This window comes from Leucopleurus acutus (genome assembly GCF_964270905.1).
Source record: "Leucopleurus acutus genome assembly, chromosome: 6".
In the NCBI taxonomy this organism is placed as follows: domain Eukaryota; kingdom Metazoa; phylum Chordata; class Mammalia; order Artiodactyla; family Delphinidae; genus Leucopleurus; species Leucopleurus acutus.
This window is the reverse complement of record NC_139149.1, coordinates 99,024,178-99,046,897: the sequence shown is the minus strand read 5'-3', so window position 1 is coordinate 99,046,897 and position 22,720 is coordinate 99,024,178.

Sequence of the window (22,720 nt, the reverse complement as noted above, 5' to 3'; positions counted from 1 at the left end):
TCCACATAGTGCACTGCCCTGAGAGGACAGGTGGGCCATATTGGCCCATAGCATGTATAAGGGGCCCTGCTGCAAGAGACTCTTAAGCTGGATAGTGGATGGCTGAGCCCCACTCAACCATCTGTCTGTACCTTCCGGTTGAGAGAGGGATGGCCATATACCTTCGTGTACTTTGGAGCTAGAGTTCTGAAATAAGAGTCTTTATCAGAATTATCTAAGGGAAGTTGTTAAAATACAGATCCCCAGGTCTTGCCATTGGAAATTCTGATTTGGTAGGTTCAAAGTAGGCCTAAGAGTCTGCATTTGAATAAGCACCATTACTTTGCAAAAACATACGGCAAGAGTAGGCAACCATTAGGTTCGGTAATGGTCCATTTGGTGGCATTCCTAGGGGAAATGGGTACTGTCTGTCCTCTGGAAGATGGCCAAGGAGCAGGTGGCTCTATTGATTCCTGGAAAATGCCCAGTGACCTCTCCCTAGCTCCAGTCTTAGAGCAAGAACCTGGATCAAATCAGAAGGAAATTTGGAGATCTGGGGTGGGGGGTGGGGGTGGGGCTCATGCACTTCCTTTATGTGGTCAAGTTTCTGCAGCCTGTTCAGAAATGCCCCTGCATTCCCTCGGATAAAGGTAAGTGAACTTGCCGAGAATTTGGCCCTGTCCCCAGACGTGTACTGTGTTAGGTGGTAGAAACCACAGAGATTTTTTCATCCCATTCTCCTTGTTGGCATATGGACAACTGGTGCTTGAGAGTGGAAGTGATAGTCTGTGGTCCCATGACTAATAGTTCCAGGGTCAGCTGTGGAGCCTGGTCTCCTGATTCCCAAGTCAGTCCTCACTCCTTACTTCTCCTGAAGCCCATAGATGTGTGTTGCCCTCATGCCCAGTGTCCAAGTCTCTCTGAAGACATGCAGGGGGGCATGGTGAGCCTGAGTAGTGAAGAACTGTGTGAGTTTACACCCCCAGTTCCCGAATCCTCAATGTGCAGCTGGGGTAATGCCCATTGGTACATCCTAAGAAAAAGCTAGTCCCATCCCCTCTCTCCCCACACTTGCCACTGTTTCCTCCCTTCCCTCCTTCTGTTAATGGATTCAAACTCACCCTCAAGGTTATTGTTTTCAGAAGTTTGGTGGCGTATGAGATGATTTTAGATGGTAGCAAATATTTTAATAGTTAACATGTATTGCTTACTATACGACAGGCCCTAAGGACTCTGGATGCATTAACATTAAATTCTCACAACTGCCTCATGAGGTAAATACTCCCCTTGTCTTTATTTATAATGAGAAAAACCAAGGCCCAGAGAGATTAAAAGTTTCCCAAGGCTGTGGAGCAGGTGTGTGGTGGAGGCAGGTTTCCAATCCAGGCTCTCTGAGTCCAGAGCCTGCACACTTATCTGCGGTTCTAATGCTCCAGTGCTATTTGTATTTCATTATCTATTAGAAAATGATAAATCCAAGTTGAATGCTAGTTGGGAGATACGGACTCCAACCCCAACTTGCTGTTGGATTTTAGATAAGGCAAGGAAATTTTTTAAAAGATGAAGAGCTTGACAAAAATTTGCAAAGCAGGTCCTGTACTTTCCAGATGAGGGAACTGAGGCCACAAGAGCCAAAATCACTGTCCCATGTGATGCTGCTGTAAGTTAGTGGCCAAACTGAAGCTGGGATCCATTTCTCCTGATGGCAGTTCCATGTCCATTGCTTTTCTTCTGAATGCTTTTTTATGTGGATTTGGTGGAAGTCAAGTCTTTCATAATTTAAGTCGTTTAAACTTTACACAAATAGTTTAAGTTTGGAGCCAGGCGTACACCTGGCTTGTTTTCATGAGAAAATTTAAAATCAATTTCCCAAAGCTGTTCGGCTAATAACACAGGCATCTGATGGGATTCCATTTAAACCACCATGAAAATGACTCAGTCCCATCACAGCTGATTTCTAAAGCATTGTGTTAAGTATTACCAGCCCTTTCTTCTCCCGCCCATCACATCTCCATCCTAAGGCTCTTCTCCCCAAACAGGCTGCTCCCATTTGCCCCTGTCCTCTCTTCCCTCCCGGGCCCAGCATTCACACTCTGAAGCACAGGCTGCCAGGCTGCCACTTACCGTTTATTTTATTCTGAAGTCATCTCCTTTTCCTCAAGACTTTCCGTCTCAAATTCACATCAGGACCTCCAATATTCTTACAGCCTCATCCTCCGCCCTAAGTGGCAGAGCTGGGATTAATAATACCTTAGTTACTTTCTTTATTTTTTGGGTGCTTTATGCTCTGGAACTGCTTTCTGAGCCTTGATCTCCCTTCCCTTTGTTGTGCCTCAGTTTCTTCATCTGTAAAATGGCGATTGTATTTGATGGCCACTAATAGCCTATTATTGACCCGATAGTGTTAACACTGAAAAGTCATTTTCCTCTTGCCCCTCATTTTGTTTCCTCTCCTCCCCTGACTCAGCTGTCACAAACGTGCAGTGCAATTTCTCATTCCCCAGGAAGTCCTCAAATAAAGGTTATTTTTCAATGAGGGTGGGAGGAGCTGTACATTATTCTTTTTTTTCAAAATAATGACAGGAGAAGAAAAAGAACCCTCAAAACAAAAACAAAAACAAACAAAAACAGAAGCAAATCAAAAACAGGAAAATCCACCCTTTCTGGAGGAGGTGGGGACAAAGGTCAGCACCCACCACATTCCTAGGAATCTTCAGTCCCCTGCTCTAGGGTTTTATATATTGTTAGAGATTTTACAATAAAAACATGAAGAAGAGAAGCTGGATGGTGCTGACAAGCAGGGCTCTGGTGGGAAGTTCCTCCTGCCCAACAAAGGCTCTGTGTAAAAATACCCGGCCAGGACCTTACCGTTTCCATAAACAGATGGACACCACGGGCCTGGTGGAGGGGCAGAGGCAATGGGAGGAAATTGTATCTGACAATGATAACAATCTGGCATCTCCCAGAGCTTCACATCCTGGACAAGTCCAGCTGGCTGTCCAGATCCTCAGCTTGTGCAAATGAGATGGCTGTAAATAGAATTCTTCTGGCTCCCACCATGGCCACCCCTTATGGGAGCCCACAGAACTCTCCTGCCTGACCCCCAATACCATATGCAAAAAGGAGGCAGATGAGGTGTAGAAGCTGCTGGTGGGGTAGAGGAGAGAAGGTGGGGCCCTGGGGGACTCCATGGCTGCCTTCAGCCCAAGCTCTGGGCCTAAGCAGATGACATGGATTGCGTGCCTGTACATGGGACTTTCAGGAAGTCTTGCTTAACTTCTTTGGACCTAACCTTCCAGATCTGTAAAAAGGGAGGGACATGATTCCAGAAGAAGTGCGTTCAGTTCTGAGAGATACACTTTAAGAGGGATAATAACCAAATAGCAGAGTCAACTGGAGAGGGGACCAGAGATGTGAATGCTCTCTGGGGACCCATCTGCAGGATCCATCTGAAGAGAAGTGGGATTTGCTTTACATAGTTACAGAGGGCAGACAGAGAATCAGGAGGTGAAAGTAAAAATGTATGACATTAAGGTTGTAAGAGAGAATGTTTTCATTATCAGAGTTGCCCAGATTGAGTGGGGAGTTCTTCACCACAGGCACAGCAACAGAGATTGGGAGACCATCTCCAGGTGTGTAAACACTGGAAAGGAGAATGGATCAGATGACCTCAGCCTCTAAATTTCCCTACTGAAAATCTAATTATGGGGACTTATTTTCCCCCTTCATGGATGATTGAGGAAATATGAAGAAACTTAGCATGATTAAGAGAGAAAACATATTGGTGAGAGGTCATTGAATATTGGTTTTTGGTAGATGAGAAATCAACTCATATGACTTATAAAAGTAGTTATTTGGGTACAGATAAGATAATGAGGGTAGAGGTTCACTGTTGGGGGTTCAAAGGTGTCAACTGCCGCCACTTTCTGGGATCTCTTCAAGCAAAGGACAATAGAGATGGGGTAGTGGTTAAAGATATAAGCTTTGGAGTAAGACTTCCTGGGCTCAAACCCTGCCCCACTCATGCAGTAGCTGTGCATTCTTAGGCAAGTTACCTAATTTCTCTGAGCCCTTGTTTCTTCATCTAAAATAGGAATAATGAAAATTTCAACTTCATAAAATTATTGTGAGGATTAAATGAGACAATTCATGTAAAGTTGGGCTGGATAACATCTCTTTGCCCCTCCAGATTCATAATCTACCCTTTGCCACTCTATGCCTGGAGGCTAATGACCATATCAATGAGTTCTTATTTCTTCTGGTTTCCCATTGGCCCGGCAGAAGGCCAGGGAGTCCCAGCAGAAGATCAGAGAGTGGAAGGAAAGTGAACTGGGGTATTTATTCCCCCAGCTTTCTCTCTGAGGGTCCACGAGTGGTTAACTCTTACTCTAGACTGAAGGTCACAACTCCTGTCAGACGGTTCTCTCCACACATTCTCTGTGGGGTCTGATAACTGCTAACTTGCCTTGACCCTTCAAGTTCGGGGGTAATAATGGTGCTCCATTGTTACTAGCCTTGGGGTATTGCTCCACTATTTGTTATGTTCTTACACTCCTCCCACATCTTCGTCAATAGTCTTTTTATTAAACCCACCTCCAATGATCCAGATTTGGTGGTGCCTTTTGTTTCCCATTGGGAACTGGACTGATATACTATGACTCCCACATGATAAACATTCCATTTATTCATTCAACAAATATTAATCAGGTGCCCAATGTGTTCCAGGGACTGTTCTATTTACTGGACGTTTGATGGAAAACAAAACAAAGATTCCTGTCCTCCTAGAGTGTTCATTCTAGTGGTGACTTGATTGATATTATTGAGCACTTGCTATGTGGTGGGTACTGTTCAAAGTGCTTTATATGCATTAACTCACATGGTCTTTACAATTACCCTGTGAGGCAGAGACTATGAGCATATGCCCATATGAGGGAGACTGGTTATGGAGGAGGTGCAGCAGCTGCTGGAGATGCTTCCCTATGAGAGAGAAGGAGCAAGACCCGGAATCTCTCTTCTACCTCCTGTCTAGTCTCGCAGTGCTTCATACTGCGATAAGCTGGCTGGAAACCAGTGAACATAGGACCCTGGAAATAGTCTGCAAATGTCAACCTGTGTGACCCACTCAAACAGGGAATTGTGGGGAATGGATCTGAGGGCCAGTGGGGCCAAGACTGGCCCAGGGATCATGTGTGGGGTGAGCCTGCTAGCAGGATTGGAGAGCTGTGTCCTATTTCAAGGCAGGGACTAAGAGTTGAGGTCCTCTGCTGAGCAGCACGAGACACCAGGGTCTGAGCACTGAAGCTGAGCCTTGTGAGCCTCAGGGAAAGACCCATGTGTCCCTGTTAAGCACGGATAGATGCATCCCTGCCTTTGAATGAAGCATCTGGGCTTGGATTGCGAGCATCTTAGCTGAGACTGCATTCTTAGCCTGTTTCCTCAGCATCATCTAGGCAGCTCCTCCAAACATGATGGAGACTAAATAACATGTGGAATGTGGCAATATTTTGCACTCAGCTTGTGGAATAAAATTGATCTCTGCTGCAAGAGTCACGGGTTTCCCACACCCTGTCTTTACAGCCCAATCTTCTCTTCTGATTGAATCCATGCTTCTCCATGGGGGAGGCAGGGATCTCCAGAGATATTTTGCTCCACCTGGGAAGTCCATAAATTTTGTTCTGCTATTTGACATAGTGCAAAGAAGACAATAGGGGAAGAAAAGTGAGCTTCTCCAGATTTCATCCCAGTGACCAAGGAGGCCTTCACTTCTGCCTCCCTACAATGAGGGGCATTGGCAACCAGTTTCCCTGAGGTTTGTTCTTAGGGTATGTCTCTGTGTTGGAAGTGCATTTCTATCCCCCCTACAGAGATGGACAACTCATACGATCAGAGGATTTAAATTCAATTTAATTAAAATCACTATTTTACTGAATATATATTATGTGCCAGGTAACACGGGAGACTCCCTGCTAGGCACAATCTGAACAATGGAAGGTTCACTGGATGATCACCACTGGAATTAGACATCAGAGGACCCCTAAGGAAAGGTTCAACTCTTCCACGGCAAAAGAGTAGTTATCTTCCTGAAGGCGCTATATGGACCCAGAGTTGTTGCTTCATTGCCTCTTTTCAGTGGACTTAGAGATGCCTCCCCTACCCACAAAGTTTCACAGACTCCCTCATCCTTCATCTTTCTAAGTTCTGTGGGGAAAAGCTATGTTAGATACATGGAGTGACTCACCATCAGAGACTCAGAAAAGCTTGAGGTTGTAATGTCTCCTTAATGAAAAGGGAAGCTGCTTAGCAGCAGTAACTTAGATGCAGCATGGAGGCAGGGGGATGCACAAGATGATCTCCAGAGCCTCTCAGCCTTCAGAACCTTTGGTCCTTTGAGATCATGTGTTCACCATTCCTTTCCTGATCTGGCTTGTCAGTTTCCAGACTGTTGCTTCTCATGTTAATTTATTTGATGGCTGAAAGGATGAGAGAAGGAGGAGGCACTCCCTTCCTGTTCTCACACAGCTGTGCTCCATGGAGACACATCTGTTCTTACTGGAGGGCAAAGCCTGCCAGAGTCCCTGTCCCCACTAGCATTTCCAACTGCTTCCACATGGGTGGCTAGCCTGTGGTCCCAGAAGGCTGACAAGCAGCAATGGCAGCAAAAGAAGAGAGAGGCAGAGGGAGTTAAGAGGATCTGAGCGAAGTGGGACATTCTCTTCATTCTTCTGCCTGCCCTTCCCCCATCACATTCATTCTATCCCCTACAAGGATATTTCCAGACACCCGGAAGTTTAGCACCTACCTGTGGAGAAAGAAGGTGATGTACACAGTAGTCAAATGAGTCTCTGGGTACAGAATTGTGCCAAGGACTTTGTGGGAAAGACCATCATTGTCTGAGCAAGGTAGCATGATGGAAGTAAGTCAGGATCAAAAAGGTTTGCTGAGGACTACTGGGATTTTACATCCCTTCCTGTAAGCGTCTCTGACCACACTGGCTCCCAGAGCTTATTTGGCTTTGCATTCAACCCTTCTTTTAACTGTTCATTTAAAGTATGATACAACAAGCATGTCAGGCATATTTTAATGCACTTAATGCTAATGTTGGCTTCTTATCCCACCTCTGCCACCTACTTACTAGTTGAGTGACTGGCAACTTAACCTCTTGGAGATTGTTTTATTACTTGCAAGATACAGTTACCAAAGGTACCTTTCAAACATGATTTTCATTAGGATTAGTAAGAAAACATATGTAGAGTTCCCAGCAGAGTTCTATCATGTAGTAGTTACCTAATAAATTTCAATCTTGTATCAGTCACACTCCCAGAAAGAAAAATATGGTGTCTTAGGTTGGGGCCTTCCAGAGGCTGGCCCGGAGACCAGGTTTTGAGTGCAAGTAATTTTTTTGGGAGGTGATCCCAGGTTGGGGGAGGTGGGGGAAGTGAGACAGGAAAGGGAAGGAAGCCAACATAGAGTGTGTTGATGAGCAGTTTATCTGTGGGCCAGTGGTTTATCTATGGGCAAGTGGAACCCTACTGGGGACCTCTGGGGCATGGTGTAGAACACATTTCAGAGTTGTTCTGAAGGCCTAAGAAGCTGGGCTATTTACTTATTAACCAACTTCCATTTATCATTTGTTGAGGACTGCTCTTGCGGGTGTGAACTGTTGTGCAGACCAAGCATAGCCTTATGGCAGAGAGAGCATATAGGGCTTGCTGTAAGAAGACACCAGTGGTAATCATGTGTGCCTAGGGTATGTGAGCAGAGCACCAGCAGCATCTGCTACAGATGACATATTCAAAAGGACAGCCCAAGTGAGTTTAATGAAGAGTCAATTTACATTGCTGTGGATAGATTAAGGGAAACCAGTAAGGAATGTTGAGGCACTGAGGCTACAGTGTAAGAAGTGGCTAGTCCATAAGGTAAGGCATACCTTGGAGATATTGTGGGTTCATTTCCAGACCACCGTAATAAAGCAAATATCACAATAAAGAGAATCACATGAACTTTTGACTTCCTAATATATATAAAAGTTATGTGTACACTATATGGTAGTCTATTTAGTGTGCAGTAAAAAAAATGTACATACTTTAATTTAAAAATACTTTACTGCTAAAAAATGCTAACCATTATTTGAGCCTTCAATGAGTTGTAATCTTTTTGGTGGTCCGGGGGCTCTTGCCTTGGTGTTGATGGCTGCTGACTGATCAGGCTGGTGGTTGCTAAAAGTTGGGCTGGCTGTGGCAATTTCTTAAAATAAGACGACAGTGAAGTTTGCTGCATCTATTGACTCTTCCTTTCATGAACAATTTCTCTGTAGCATGCAATACTGTTTGATACTGTTTTATCCACAGCAGAACTTCTTTAGAAATTGGAGTTAATCCTCGAAAAACCTACCGCTGCTTTATCAACTAAGTTTATGTAATATTCTAAATACTTTGTTGTCATTTCAACAATCTTCACAGCATCTTCACCAAGAGTAGATTCCATCTCAAGAAACTACTTTCTCTGCTCATCCATAAGAAGTGAATTCTCAACTGTGAAAGTTTTATCATGAGATTGCAGCAATTCAGCCAAATATCCAGGCTCCACTTCTAATTCTAGTTTTCTTACTGTTTATACCATGTCTATAGTTACTTCCTCCACTGAAGTCTTGAACCTCTCAAAGTCATCAATGAGGGTTGAAGTCAACTTCTTCCAAACTCCTGTTAATATTGATATTTTGACCCCTTCCCATGAATCTTGAATGTTCTTAATGGCATTTAGAGTGGTGAATCCTTTCCTTTCAATTTTCCTTGCTCAGCTCCATCAGAGGAATCAGTGTCTATGGCAGCTATAGCCTTATGTATTTCTTCTTCTTCTTTGTTTTTTGTTTTGGCTGAGCCACATGGCTTGCAGGATCTTTGTTCATTGACTAGGGATCAAGGCCCTAGTCCAGGAACTGGGCCCCGGCAGTGAAAGCACTGAGTCCTAACCACTAGACCACTAGGGAATTCCCCGAAATGTATATCTTAAAGAATAAGACTTGAAAGTCAATATTATTCCTTGATCCATGGGCTGCATAAGTATATTGTGTTAGTAGGAATGAAAACTAGATGAATCTCATTGTACATCTCCATCAAAGCTCTTGGGTGACCAGGTGCATTGTCAATGAACAGTAATATTTTGAAAGGAATCTTTTTCTCTGAGTAGTAGCTCTCAACAGTGGGCTTAAAATATTCAGTAAACCATGTTGTAAACAGATGTGGTGTCATCCAGGCTTTGTTTTTCCACTGATAGAGTAGATTTAGCATAATTCTTAAGGGCCCTAGGATTTTGGGAATGGTAAATAAGCATTGGATTCAACTTAAAATCACCAGCTGCATTAACCCCTAACAAGAGAGTCAGTCTGTCCTTTGAAGCTTTGAAACTAGGCACTGATTTCTCCTCTCTAGCTATGAAAGTCCTAGGTGGCATCTTCTTCCAGCAATATAAGGCTGTTTCATCTACAATGAAATCTGTTGCTTAGTGTAGCCACTTTCATTAATGATCTTAGCTAGGTTTTTCTGGATAACTTGCTGCAGCTTCTACATCAGCACTTGCTGCTTCACCTTGTACTTTTATGTTATGGAGACGGCTTCTTTCCTTAAACCTCATGAACCAACCTCTGCTGGCTTAAACTTTTCTTTTGCATCTTCCTCACCTCTTTCAGCCTTCGTAGATTTGAAGAGAGTTAGAAGCTTACTCTGGATTAGGCTTTGGCTTAAGGGAATGTTGTGGCTGGTTTGCTCTTCTATCCAAACCACTAAAATTTTCCCCATATTATCAATCTGGTTATTTCACTTTATTATTCGTGTGTTCACTGGAGTAGCACTTTTAATTTCTTTCAGGAACTTTTTCTTTGCATTCACAGCTTGGCTAACTCTTTGGTGCAAGAGGCCTAGCTTTTGGTCTATCTTGGCTTTTGACATGCCTTCCTCACTAAGCTTAATCGTTTCTAGCTTTTGGTTTAAAGTGAAAGATGTTCGACTCTTCCTTTCACTTGAACACTTAGAGTCTGTGGTAGGGTTACTAACTGACCACATTTCAATGTTGTTTGGTCTCAAGGAATAGGGAGGGAGAACACTGGTTGCTGGAGCAATCGGGACACACAGCGTTTATCAGTTAAGTTTGCTGTTTTAGATGGGCTCAGTCATGTAATTACGGTTACAAAACAATTACAATACTTACATCAAAGAGCACTGAATCACCATAGCAAATATAATAATAACAAAAAAGTTTGAAATATTGAGAGAATTATCAATATGTGGCACAGGAAGTGAGAAAATGCCGTTGGAAAAATGGCCCTACTAGGTTTGCTCACGCAGGGTTGCCACAAACTTTCAGTTTGTAAAAACTGCAATTATCTGCAAAGAGGATGAAAGCAAAGCATAATACAATGAGGTTTGCCTGTACTGGAGGAGAGTATAATTGCTGGGACCTGGTGAGACGGTGGTTGTAGGAGAAGGCCTCCAAAGCGTAGCTCTGTTTTTGGGTAGCGAAATGCAACCACGGCCAAACCCCCTGGACAGGAAGGGAGGACTGGGGGGCAAATATCTAGATTTGGACTGCCTGCTCCCCAGTCTCCTACTGTCAACTCCCAATAATTGAACTCAAAGAAGCCAGAGGGAACGGGGTTCCTGCAATCCCGAGATATCATCCGCTAGGACACAGAGCAGGATGTGGGTGGAGATTGGATCTGGGGGAGCAAGAAAAGACCCAATATAGATTCCCTTTCTTCTCTCTTGCCTGGTTTCAGTAATCATGTCTTTACACGCATCTCCACAAAGAGATTGTTATGTCTGAGGAGGATACAGCTTTGTCTCATTCTGTGATCTTCCTGTTTCTAGCCTAGTACCTTGCACATATTGGAAAACCAAATATTACCTGATTGAATGGGAGTAAGGGGTGCCGAGGGCTGTTGGAGAGAAGTGAGTGACTTCTGGGTGGGCAGTGGTCTTCAATGCCTGAATGAGGGAGTGTGGTTTGAAGTAGTCCTGGGAGAACCAGTCCTGTCTGTGCCCAGTGAGGTCACCCAAGGAGTCACAAATATCACGTAGGGGTGGTGCTATACGGCACTTGTTTCATCGGCATCACCATCAAGAGGACTGTTTGCTCTTGGTCCCATGGTTAGTAGGGTGAAGGGGCTTCTGTGGGGCTCTCCTAAATGAGACCCAGGACTTCCCTCCCTCACGTCATTATACCACTGCACATTCCAGCTGTGGCTCCACTCTTCCTGTGTTTAATTTCAGTCCATTTATTCCAGTTATTTTTACTGTGGTGATGATTATTTATGGAGTGCTGACAGAGCTTGGCAACACGGCAGATACAGAGACACTGCAATACGTGCCTTACAGCTGTTGGGACTGTCACCACCTCCTCCTTTTGTTCTGGAAGATTCTGAAAGACTTCTCCTTCCACTGTTTGGTTTGGATAGGAGTTAACAGGGCAGTATTTCCCAAGGGAAAGAGTCTGCGCCACTTACAATACAATCAGTTTGGGAGCTGTAAAAATAGATGTTGGGACTCTACTCCAGATCTACTGAGTCAGAATCTGAGGTGCCTTGGGGCTCTGTCGTTTAACACGTTCCCCAGGAGGTTCTCAGGTCCAAGGAGAAATCTTGCTCTGGGAAATCCACTGACTGGAAAAGAAAGAAGAGGAAACAGGCAGGGTATAAGCATGGTATCTGCCTCCTGGACCTGACAGGCAAGTCACAGAGAGAAGCTAGCCAGAAAGGTCTTGTGAAGAAATGCTGTCTACCTTTGTTTTAAAACACTGATATGGGAGGAGCTTCAAGATGGCGGAAGAGTAAGACGCGGAGATCACCTTCCTCCCCACAAATACATCAGAAATACATCTACATGTGGAACACCTACTACAGAACACCTACGGAACGCTGGCAGAAGACCTCAGACCTCCCAAAAGGCAAGAAACTCCCCACGTACCTGGGTAGGGCAAAAGAAAAAAATAAACAGAGACAAAAGGATAGGGACGGGACCCGCACCAGTGGGAGGGAGCTGTGAAAGAGGAAAGGTTTGCACACACTAGGAAGCCCCTTCGCGGGCTGCAACGGGGGGGTGGCGGAGGGGGAAGGCTTCAGAGCCGCGGAGGAGAGAACAACAACAGGGGTGTGGAGGGCAAAGCGGAAAGATTCCCGCACAGAGGATCGGCGCCAACTGGCACTCACCAGCCCGAGACGCTTGTCTGCTCACTCGTCGGGGCGGGCGGGGCTTCGAGCTGAGGCTCGGGCTTTGGTCGGAGCGCAGGAAGAGGACTGGGGTTGGCGGCTTGAACATAGCCTGAAGGGGTTAGTGCATCACGGCTAGCCGGGAGGGAGTCTGGGGAAAAGTCTGGAGCTGCCGAAGAGGCAAGAGACTTTTTCTTCCCTCTTTGTTTCCTGGTGCGTGAGGAGAGGGGATTAAGCGCGCTGCTTAAAGGAGCTCCAGAGACGGGCGTGAGCCGTGGCTAAAAGCGCGGACCCCAGAGACGGCCATGAGACGCTAAGGCTGCTGCTGCAGCCACCAAGAAGACTGTGTGCGAGCACAGGTCCCTCTCCACACCGCCCCTCCCGGGAGCCTGTGCAGCCCGGCGCTGCCAGGGTCCCCTGATCCAGGGACAACTTCCCCAGGAGAACGCATGGCACGCCGCAGGCTGTTGCAACGTCATGCTGGCCTCTGCTGCTGCAGGCTCGCCCCGCACTCCGTGCCCCTCCCTACCCCCGGCCTGATAGAGCCAGAGCCCCCGAATCAGCGGCTCCTTTAAGCCTGTGCTGTCTGAGCGAAGAACAGACGCCCTCAGGCGACCTACATGCAGAGGCGGGTCCAAATCCAAAGCTGAACCCCGGGAGCTGTGCGAACAAAGAAGAGAAAGGGAAATTTCTCCCAGCAGCCTCAGAAGCAGCGGATTAAATCTCCACAATCAACTTGATGTACCCTGCATTGGTGGAATACCTGAATAGACAACGAATCGTACCAAATTGAGGAGGTGGACTTTGGGAGCAGCGATATATATACTTTTTCCCCTTTTTCTCTTTTTGTGAGTGTGTATGTGTCTGCTTCTGTGTGTGATTTTGTCTGTATAGCTTTGCTTTTACCATTTGACCTAGGGTGCTGTCTGTTTTTTTTTTTTTTTTTACTTAAAATTTTTTTTCTTAATAATTATTTTTTATTTTAATAAATTTATTTTATTTTACTTTATTTTATTTTATCTTCTTCTTTCTTTCTTTTTTTCTCCCTTTTATTCTGAGCCATGTGGAGGACAGGCTCTTGGTACTCCAGCCAGGCTTCAGGGCTGTGCCACTGAGGAGGGAGAGCCAAGTTCAGGACACTGGTCCACAAGAGACCTCCCAGCTCCACGTAATATCAAATGGCGAAAATCTCCCAGAGATCTCCATCTCAATGCCGAAACCCAGCTCCACTCAACAACCAGCAAGCTACAGTGCAGGACGCCTCACGCCAAACAATTAGCAAGACAGGAACACAACCCCATCCATTAGCACAGAGGCTGCCTAAAATCATAAGGCCACAGACACTCCAAAACACACCACCAGACGTGGACCTGCCCACCAGAAAGACAAGATCCAGTCTCATCCACCAGAACACAGGCACCAGTCCCCTCCACCAGGAAGCCTACACAACCCACTGAACCAACCTTAGCCACTGGGGACAGACACCAAAAACAATGGAAACTATGAACCTGCAGCCTGCAAAAAGAAGACCGCAAACACAGTAAGTTAAGTAAAATGAGAAGACAGAGAAACACACAGCAGATGAAGGAGCAAGGCAAAAACCCACCAGACCTAACAAATGAAGAGGAAATAGGCAGTCTACCTGAAAAAGAATTCAGAAGAATGGTAGTAAAGATGATCCAAAATCTTGGAAATAGAATGGAGAAAATACAAGAAACGTTCAACAGGACCTAGAATAAATAAAGAGCAAACAAACAGAGATGAACAACACTTCATCATGAAATGAGCAACATTTCATTTAGTAAATCAAATTAAAAATTCTCTAGAAGGGATCAATAGCAGAATACCTGAGGTAGAAGAATGGATAAGTGACCCGGAAGATAAAAGAGTGGAAATAATTACTGCAGAGAAGAATAAAGAAAACAGAATGAAAAGAATTGAGGACAGCCACAGAGACCTCTGGGACAACATTAAACACACCAACGTTCGAATTATAGGGGTCCCAGAAGAAGAAGAGAAAAAGAAAGGGACTGAGAAAATATTCGAAGAGATTATAGTTGAAAACTTCCCTAATATGGGAAAGGAAAGAGTTAATCAAGTCCAGGAAGCACAGAAAGTCCCATACAGGATAAATCCAAGGAGAAACACGCCAAGACACATATCAATCAAACAATCAAAAATTAAATACAAAGAACAAATATTAAAAGCAACAAGGGAAAAACAACAAATGAGACATAAGGGAATCCCCATAGGTTAACAGCTGATCTTTCAGCAGAAACTCTGCAAGCCAGAAGAGAGTGGCAGGACATATTTAAAGTGATGAAGGAGAAAATCCTACAACCAAGATTACTCTACAACCTACAACCAAAATTACTCTATCCAGCAAGGATCTCATTCAGATTTGATGGAGAAATTAAAAGCTTTACAGACAAGTAAAAGCTAACAGAATTCAGCACCACCAAACCAGCTTTACAACAAATGCTAAAGGAACTTCTTTAGGCAGGAAATACAAGAGAAGGAAAAGACCTACAATAATAAATGCAAAACAATTAAGAAAATGGTAATAGGAACATATATATCGATAATTATCTTAAATGTAAATGGATTAAATGCTCCAAACAAAAGACATAGACTGGTTGAATGGATACAAAAACAAGACCTGTATATATGCTGTCTACAAGAGACCCACTTCAGACCTAGGACTGAAAGTGAGGGGATGGAAAAAGATATTCCATGCAAATGGGAATCAAAAGAAAGCTGGAGTAGAAATTCTCGTATCAGATAAAATAGACTTTAAAACGAAGAGTATTACAAGAGACAAAGAAGGACACTACATAATGATCAAGGGATCAATCCAAGAAGACGATATAATAATTGTAAATATTTATACACCCAACACAGGAGCACTTCAATACATAAGGCAAATACTAACAGACATAAAAGGGGAATTCGACAGTAACACAATCATAGTAGGTGACTTTAACACCCCACTTTCACCAATGGACAGATCATCCAAAATGAAAATAAATAAGGAAACACAAGCTTTAAATGATACATTAAACAAGATGGACTTAACTGATATTTATAGGACATTCCATCCTAAAACAACAGAACACATATTCTTCTCAAGTTCTCATGGGACATTCTCCAGGATAGATCATATCTTGGGTCACAAATCAAGCCTTGGTAAATCTAAGAAAATTGAAATCGTATCAAGTATCTTTCCCGACCACAAAGCTATGAGGCTAGATATCAATTACAGGAAAAAATTTGTAAGAAATACAAACGCATGGACGCTAAACAACACACTACTTAACAACCAAGAGATCACTGAAGAAATCAAATAGGAAATCAAAAAATACCTAGAAACAAATGGCAATGAAAACACAATGACCCAAAACCTATGGGATGCAGAAAAACCAGTTCTAAGAGGGGAGTTTATAGCAATACAAGCTCACCTTAAGAAACAAGAAACATCTCAAATAAACAACCTAACCTTCCACCTAAAGCAATTAGAGAAATAAGAACAAAAAACCCCCGAAGTTAGCAGAAGGAAAGAAATCATAAAGATCAGATCAGAAATAAATGAAAAAGAAATGAAGGAAACAATAGCAAAGATCAATAAAACTAAAAGCTGGTTCTTTGAGAGGATAAACAAAATTGATAAACCATTAGCCAGACTTATCAAGAAAAAAAGGGAGAAGACTCAAATCAATAGAATTAGAAATGAAAAAGGAGAAGTAATAACTGACACGACAGAAATACAAAGATCATGAGAGATTACTACAAGCAACTATATGCCAACAAAATGGACAACCTGGAAGAAATGGACAAATTCTTAGAAATGCACAACCTACCGAGACTGAACCAAGAAGAAATAGAAAATATGAACAGACCAATCACAAGCACTGAAATTGAAACTGTGATTGAAAATCTTCCAACAAACCAAAGCCCAGGACTAGATGGCTTCACAGGCGAATTCTATGAAACATTTAGAGAAGAGCTAACACCTATCCTTCTCAAACTCTTCCAAAATATAGGAGAGGGAGGAACACTCCCAAACTCATTCTATGAGGTCACCATCACTCTGATAACAAAACCAGACAAAGATGTCACAAAGAAAGAAAACTACAGGCTGATATCACTGATAAACATAGATGCAAAAATCCTCAACAAAATACTAGCAAACAGAATCCAACAGCACATTAAAAGGATCACACACTATGATCAAGTGGGGTTTATCCCAGGAATGCAAGGATTCTTCAATATATGCAAATCAATCAACGTGATACACCACATTAAAAAAATTAAAGGAGCAAAACCATATGATCATCTCAATAGATGCAGAGAAAGCTTTCAACAAAATTCAACACCATTTATGATAAAAACCATCCAGAAAGTAGGCATAGAGGGAACTTGCCTAAACATAATACAGGCCATATATGACAAACCCACAGCCAACATCATTCTTAATGGTGAACCACTGAAACCATTTCCACTAAGATCAGGAATAAGACAAGGTTGCCCACTCTCACCACTCTTATTCAACATAGTTTTGTAAGGTTTAGCCACAGCAATCAGAGAAGAAAAAGAAATAAAAGGAATCCAAATCAGAAAAGAAGAAGTAAAACTGTCACTGTTTGCAGATGACATGATACTATACATAGAGAATCCTAAAGATGCTACCAGAAAACTACTAGAGCTAATCAATGAATTTGGTAAGGTAGCAGGATACAAAATTACTGCACAGAATTCTCTTGCATTCTTATACACTAATGATGAAAAATCTGAAAGTGAATTTAAGAAAACACTCCCATTTACCACCGCAACATAAAGAATAAAATATCTAGGAATAAACCTACCTAAGGAGACAAAAGACCTGTGTGCAGAAAATTTTAAGACATTGATGAAAGAAATTAAATATGATACAAATAGATGGAGAGATATACCATGTTCTTGGATTGGAAGACTCAACATTGTGAAAATGACTCTACTACCCAAAGCAATCTACAGATTCATTGCAATCCCTATCAAATTACCACTGGCATTTTTCACAGAACTAGAACAAAAAATTTCACAATTTGTATGGAAACACAAAAGAACCTGAATAGCCAAAGCAATCTTGAGAAAGAAAAATGGAGCTGGGGGAATCAGGCTTCCTGACTTTAGAGTATAACTACAAAGCTACAGTCATCAAGACAGTATGGTACTGGCACAAAAACAGAAAGATAGATCAATAGAACAGGATAGAAAGCCCAGAAATAAACCCACGCCCATATGGTCACCTTATCTTTGATAAAGGAGGCAAGAATATACAGTGGAGAAAAGACAGCCTCTTCAAAAAGTGGTTCTGGGAAAAGTGGATAGGTACATGTAAAAGAATGAAATTAGAACACTCCCTAACACCATACACAAAAATAAACTCAAAATGGATTAAAGACCTAAATATAAGGCCAGACACTATCAGACTCTTAGAGGAAAACATAGGCAGAACACTCTATGACATAAATCAGAGCAAGATCCTTTTTGACCCACCTCCTAGAGAAATGGAAATAAAAACAAAAATAAACAAATAGGACCTAATGAAACTTAAAAGCTTTTGCACAGCAGAGGAAACCAGAAACAAGACAAAAGGCAACCCTCAGAATGGGAGAAAATATTTGCAAATGAAGCAACTGACAAAGGATTAATTTCCAAAACATTCAAGCAACTCATGCAGCTCAATATCAAAAAAACAAGCAACCCAATCCAAAAATGGGCAGAAGACCTAAATAGACATTTCTCCAAAGAAGATATACAGATTGCCAACAAACACATGAAAGAATGCTCAACATCACTAATCATTAGAGAAATGCAAATCAAAACTACAATGAGATATCATCTCACACTGGTCAGAATAGCCATCATCAAAAAATCTGGAAACAATAAATGCTGGAGAGGGTGTGGAGAAAAGGGAACACTCTTGCACTGTTGGTAGGAATGTAAATTGATACAGCTACTATGGAGAACAGTATGGAGGTTCCTTAAAAACTAAAAATAGAACTACCATATGACCCAGCATTCCCTCTACTGGGCATATACCCTGAGCAAACCATAATTCAAAAAGAGTCATGTACCAAAATGTTCATTGCAGCTCTATTTAAAATAGCCAGGACATGGAAGCAACCAAAGTGTCCATCAACAAATGAATGGATAAAGAAGATGTGGCGCATATGTACAATGGAATATTACTCAGTCAGAAAAGGGAACAAAACTGAGTTATTTGTAGTGAGGTGGATGGACCTAGTGACTGTCATATAGAGTGAAGTAGGTCAGAAAGAGAAAAACAACTACTGTATGCTAACACATATATATGGAATCTAAAAAAGGAAAAAAAAAAAAAAAACGTCAGAAGAACCTAGGGGCAAGACGGGAATAAAGACGCAGACCCACTAGAGAATGGACCTGAGGGTATGGGGAGGGAGAAGTGTAAACTGGGACAAAGTGAGAGAGTGGCATGGACATATATACACTACCAAACGTAAAATAGATAGCTAGTGGGAAGCAGCCGCATAGCACAGGGAGATCAGCTCGGTGCTTTGTGACCACCTAGAGTGGGGGGATAGGGCAGGTGGGTCAGAGGGAGATGCAAGAGGGAAGAGATATAGGAACATATGTATAACTGATTCAGTTTGTTATAAAGCAGAAACTAACACACCATTGTAAAGTAATTATACTCTAATAAAGATGTTAAAAAAAGGGTTATGTATAATAAAATGATCAACTGCATTATCCTGAAAGCAGCTCACTGAAATAAAATTTTAAATGAGAACTTAAAAAAAATAAATAAAACACTGATAGATGAACTATAATATAAATTAGAAAGGTGGCTTGGAATTGCTCGATTTTAGATTCCAGGCCATTTAAAAGAAAGGGGTGTATGTGAGAGAGGTTTAGTAATGAAATCTTGTAAAGTAATCTTTATAAAGTAAAAGTAACCATAGTTACTGATAATAGTAACCATAGTTTATTGAGTCCTATTTGCTGGACATTATTATAAGTTCCTTCCATGCGTAAAACTCATTTAATGCTCTGTACAATCCCTAGAAATCTGTACTAATAGTAACCCACTTTGCAGATGAGAAAACTGAGGCATAGAGAGTTTAAGTATTGTAGATTGCTCAAGTTATGAAAGCAGGCAAGTAGTACCAGGATTCAATGCCAGGCATTCTGCTTTCCTGAACATCCTCTCTGCTGACTTCTAATGTGATAAAATGATACTGTGTTTGATAAAAATATTTTATAATATTTGTATAATGTTACACCAGTTATTCATTGAAGAAAACTGGAGTTGCCTCTGTGTGCTAGGCCCTTTTATAGTTACTACAGATGTACAGATGTACAGGATCTCATAGTCTGGGGTCAGAAGACATCCAACTTGATTATATTTATTTCTTTATGTATAAAGGCAGATTTTGGGATTCTATACAGGTTGCTAAAGTTGCTTAGGCGAGTGGGGGAGGTGTCATCACAGAGGTGAAATTGCAACTGATTCTTGAAAGACATGTAGGAGTGCTTTGGGCAGAGAAAAGGGAGAAGTGAATTCCAGGCGGAGGAAACTACACATGCAAAAATACAGAACAGGAAAAAGAATGGGGTATTTTGCATGAACAGTGGCTGTCTGGTGGGTTGTAATAGAGGGACTGTGGTGTTCAGGAGGAAGGAAGTGAAATTGATAAGGTGGGTTTGGGACCAAATTTTGCCAACCTTGAGAACCAATGAGGACACAATCTTCTACTGCAGGTTTTTGGGAACCACGGGAGAGACGGCATAGTCATAAGATGATGGTAACAGTGGGAAAGAGTTGGGATTAGAAGAAGAAGAGAAAGGAGTCCAAGAGACTAGTTTTAGGTGGTAGGCAAACACCTAGGTAAGAATAATGGGGACCTGAACTCATTACAGTAGAAGTGGGGATGAAGAAGAAATGAAATTGAAAGATATTTGGGAAGAAGGGTCAGTAGTTCTCAAAGATTGATTTGATCTTAGGGGCTGATGGAGAGAAAACTACGGGCTGACTCTTGGGTTTCAGGCTTGGGAGACTGAAAAGATGGTAATGCTGACATTAAGGTGGAGAATATAAGAGTGGGGGTAGTTTTGAGAGAAGAATAAAGGATTCAGATCGTGCCATGTTTCTTTCAAAGGGCCAAGAAGTTTGAGTAGGGAACAGGAGGGAGATCAGGGGTCATGATATAGAAAGAAGATTTACTTTTTATTGTGGTAAACATGTTGCTATCTGATGGCTCTATTTGAAATTTTTGTGGACCCTCTCCCTACCTCCAACTGTAGAAATTCTTTAAACAAAACAAAATAAAACACATTTCTACTTTACAAGTGATAGAGAACATGTGTATCAGGTAAAAACATCACTCAACTCAGATTTTTAGAAAGGAAACTTTATTTTTTTTGAAATTGAACTCAATCACCATTTGTTGAAACTTTTAACCCTGCTCCTCAAAGTAAATTAGTTACTTCTGGTTTCATATTTGGTCTATTCCAGGTTAATCTTTTTTAGGCAGAACTTGTTTTTCCTTCTTTCTTTTTTTTTTTTTAATCTTTTCTTGTCCTTTTCTTTGCTAGTGGCATTTGAGCACAAGTAAACTTATATAGTATCACAGAGGTACTGGGCAAGTATCTGGAGATGCCTAGGAAAGTTATTCACTTATCTCCTAGTGAGGAAAAATAATTTTGAAATGTTACATTGTGTGTGTTTTAATCTGTGTTTCTCCCTTTTCTAGTTTCAAAGAGGTAATTTTTGAGAAGTAGAGTTTATATCATAGATCACAGACTATAGAGACAGACTGGCTTCAAACCCCAGTTCTGCCACTGCCCAGCTGTGTGTCCCTGGGTAAAGTTACTTAGCCTCTTTTTGCCTCACTTTCCTTGTCTGTAAAATGGGATGACAATAGGACCTACCTCATAATGTTTTTGTGAGAATTAAATGAGCTAACATGTATAATGTGCTTAGAACAGTGCTTAGCACATAAAAAGGCTATATAAGTTTTACATTTGATTAATTCCTTTCCTTGCAGAATGGAACATAGAAGACACATTGAAATCAAAGTCTCTCTCTGTCTTTTGTAAATGACTAAAGCCACCCGAAGATTTTCTTGGTGGGAGTGGGAGGGAAAAAGGAGGGAGACAAATGTCTTAGATAGTGGCAGGCAGAGTATAGACATCCCCAGGGTGATTTGGGAGGGGTCCTGGTGGTGTCCTGGAGAGGAGGCTTGTCTTGGAGGTAATGGTGGTCTGGGGATCTAGGGAGGCTGGAGTCGGGGCACGGTGGACTTTGGACATGCAGAGCTTGTTCAGGCTGGCACAAGGGACATCCTAGCAGGTGCCAGCTGAATCCATTACCCACGATCAGACAGGCCTCTTCAATGTTGGCACAATTCTGGGGAGAAAACTCTTATGAGAGTTTTCCCCCCTCCTGGTGGATTAGAGACTAGGAATATGATACAAATGGATTTAAAAAAAAAGAAGAAGAAAACTGAGGCCACTTCTTGCCCATGTGAGAGTTGATGGGCTCTTCAAACCCCATAGCCTCCAAGTCAGGGTATGAAACGGAAGAGCAAACAAATATTGCCTGTATGACTCTTTTGGTTTTTAATGAAAGGAAATGCTCTTTCCCTTACTCCTTTCATCTCTCCTAGGAGAGCAAGAAGCAGAGACTCCCCTCTCTCTGAGTTTAACCAGGACTTCCCCAGAGCAGGAACAGGCAGGAAGATTTAGTCCCATTCTCCTCCACTTCCCTCCGACCCCTCCCTGAGACTGACTGCCCTTCTGTGTTTCACTTCCTGTCCTGGTCTTAAATGCTCCCCTGTGCAGCTGTTCCACAGCTGGTGGCCCTCCAGTCACCTCCTGCCCCCCATCACTTCTCCGTTGAAGGGGGTTTGGGGAGAGTTGGAAGGTGCTATATCAGTGTAAGACATTTCCTCCCCTGACCCCTCAGCTGTGCAGCTCAGCTGCGTGTCCTCTGGCACCTACAAAATCAAACACCTGCCTTCCAGATGTTTGCACCTACAGGCCAGCAAAGCTGACTGCAGAAAGTCCCTTAGCATGGAGACAGATATTTGGTAGAGGGCAACATTTAATGGAATTCTTGGCCTGAAAAAGACTTGGAGGGATCATCTTTTTGGTTTCTCTGCCTACAGGAAGAATGAAGCTTAATTGAGTCCTTTATACGTTAAAGACATTTTTTTAAAAAAAACATCTTTATTGGAGTATAATTGCTTTACAGTGATGTGTTAGTTTCTGTTTTATAACAAAGTGAATCAGTTATACATATATATAGGTTACTATATCTCTTGCATCTCCCTCCCTCCCACCCTCCCTATCCCACCCCTCTAGGTGGTCACAAACCACCAAGCTGATCTCTGTGTGCTATGCGGCTGCTTCCCACTAGCTACCTATTTTACGTTTGGTAGTGTATATATGTCCATGCCACTCTCTCACTTTGTCACAGCTTACCCTTCCCCCTCCTTATATCCTCAAGTCCAATTTGTA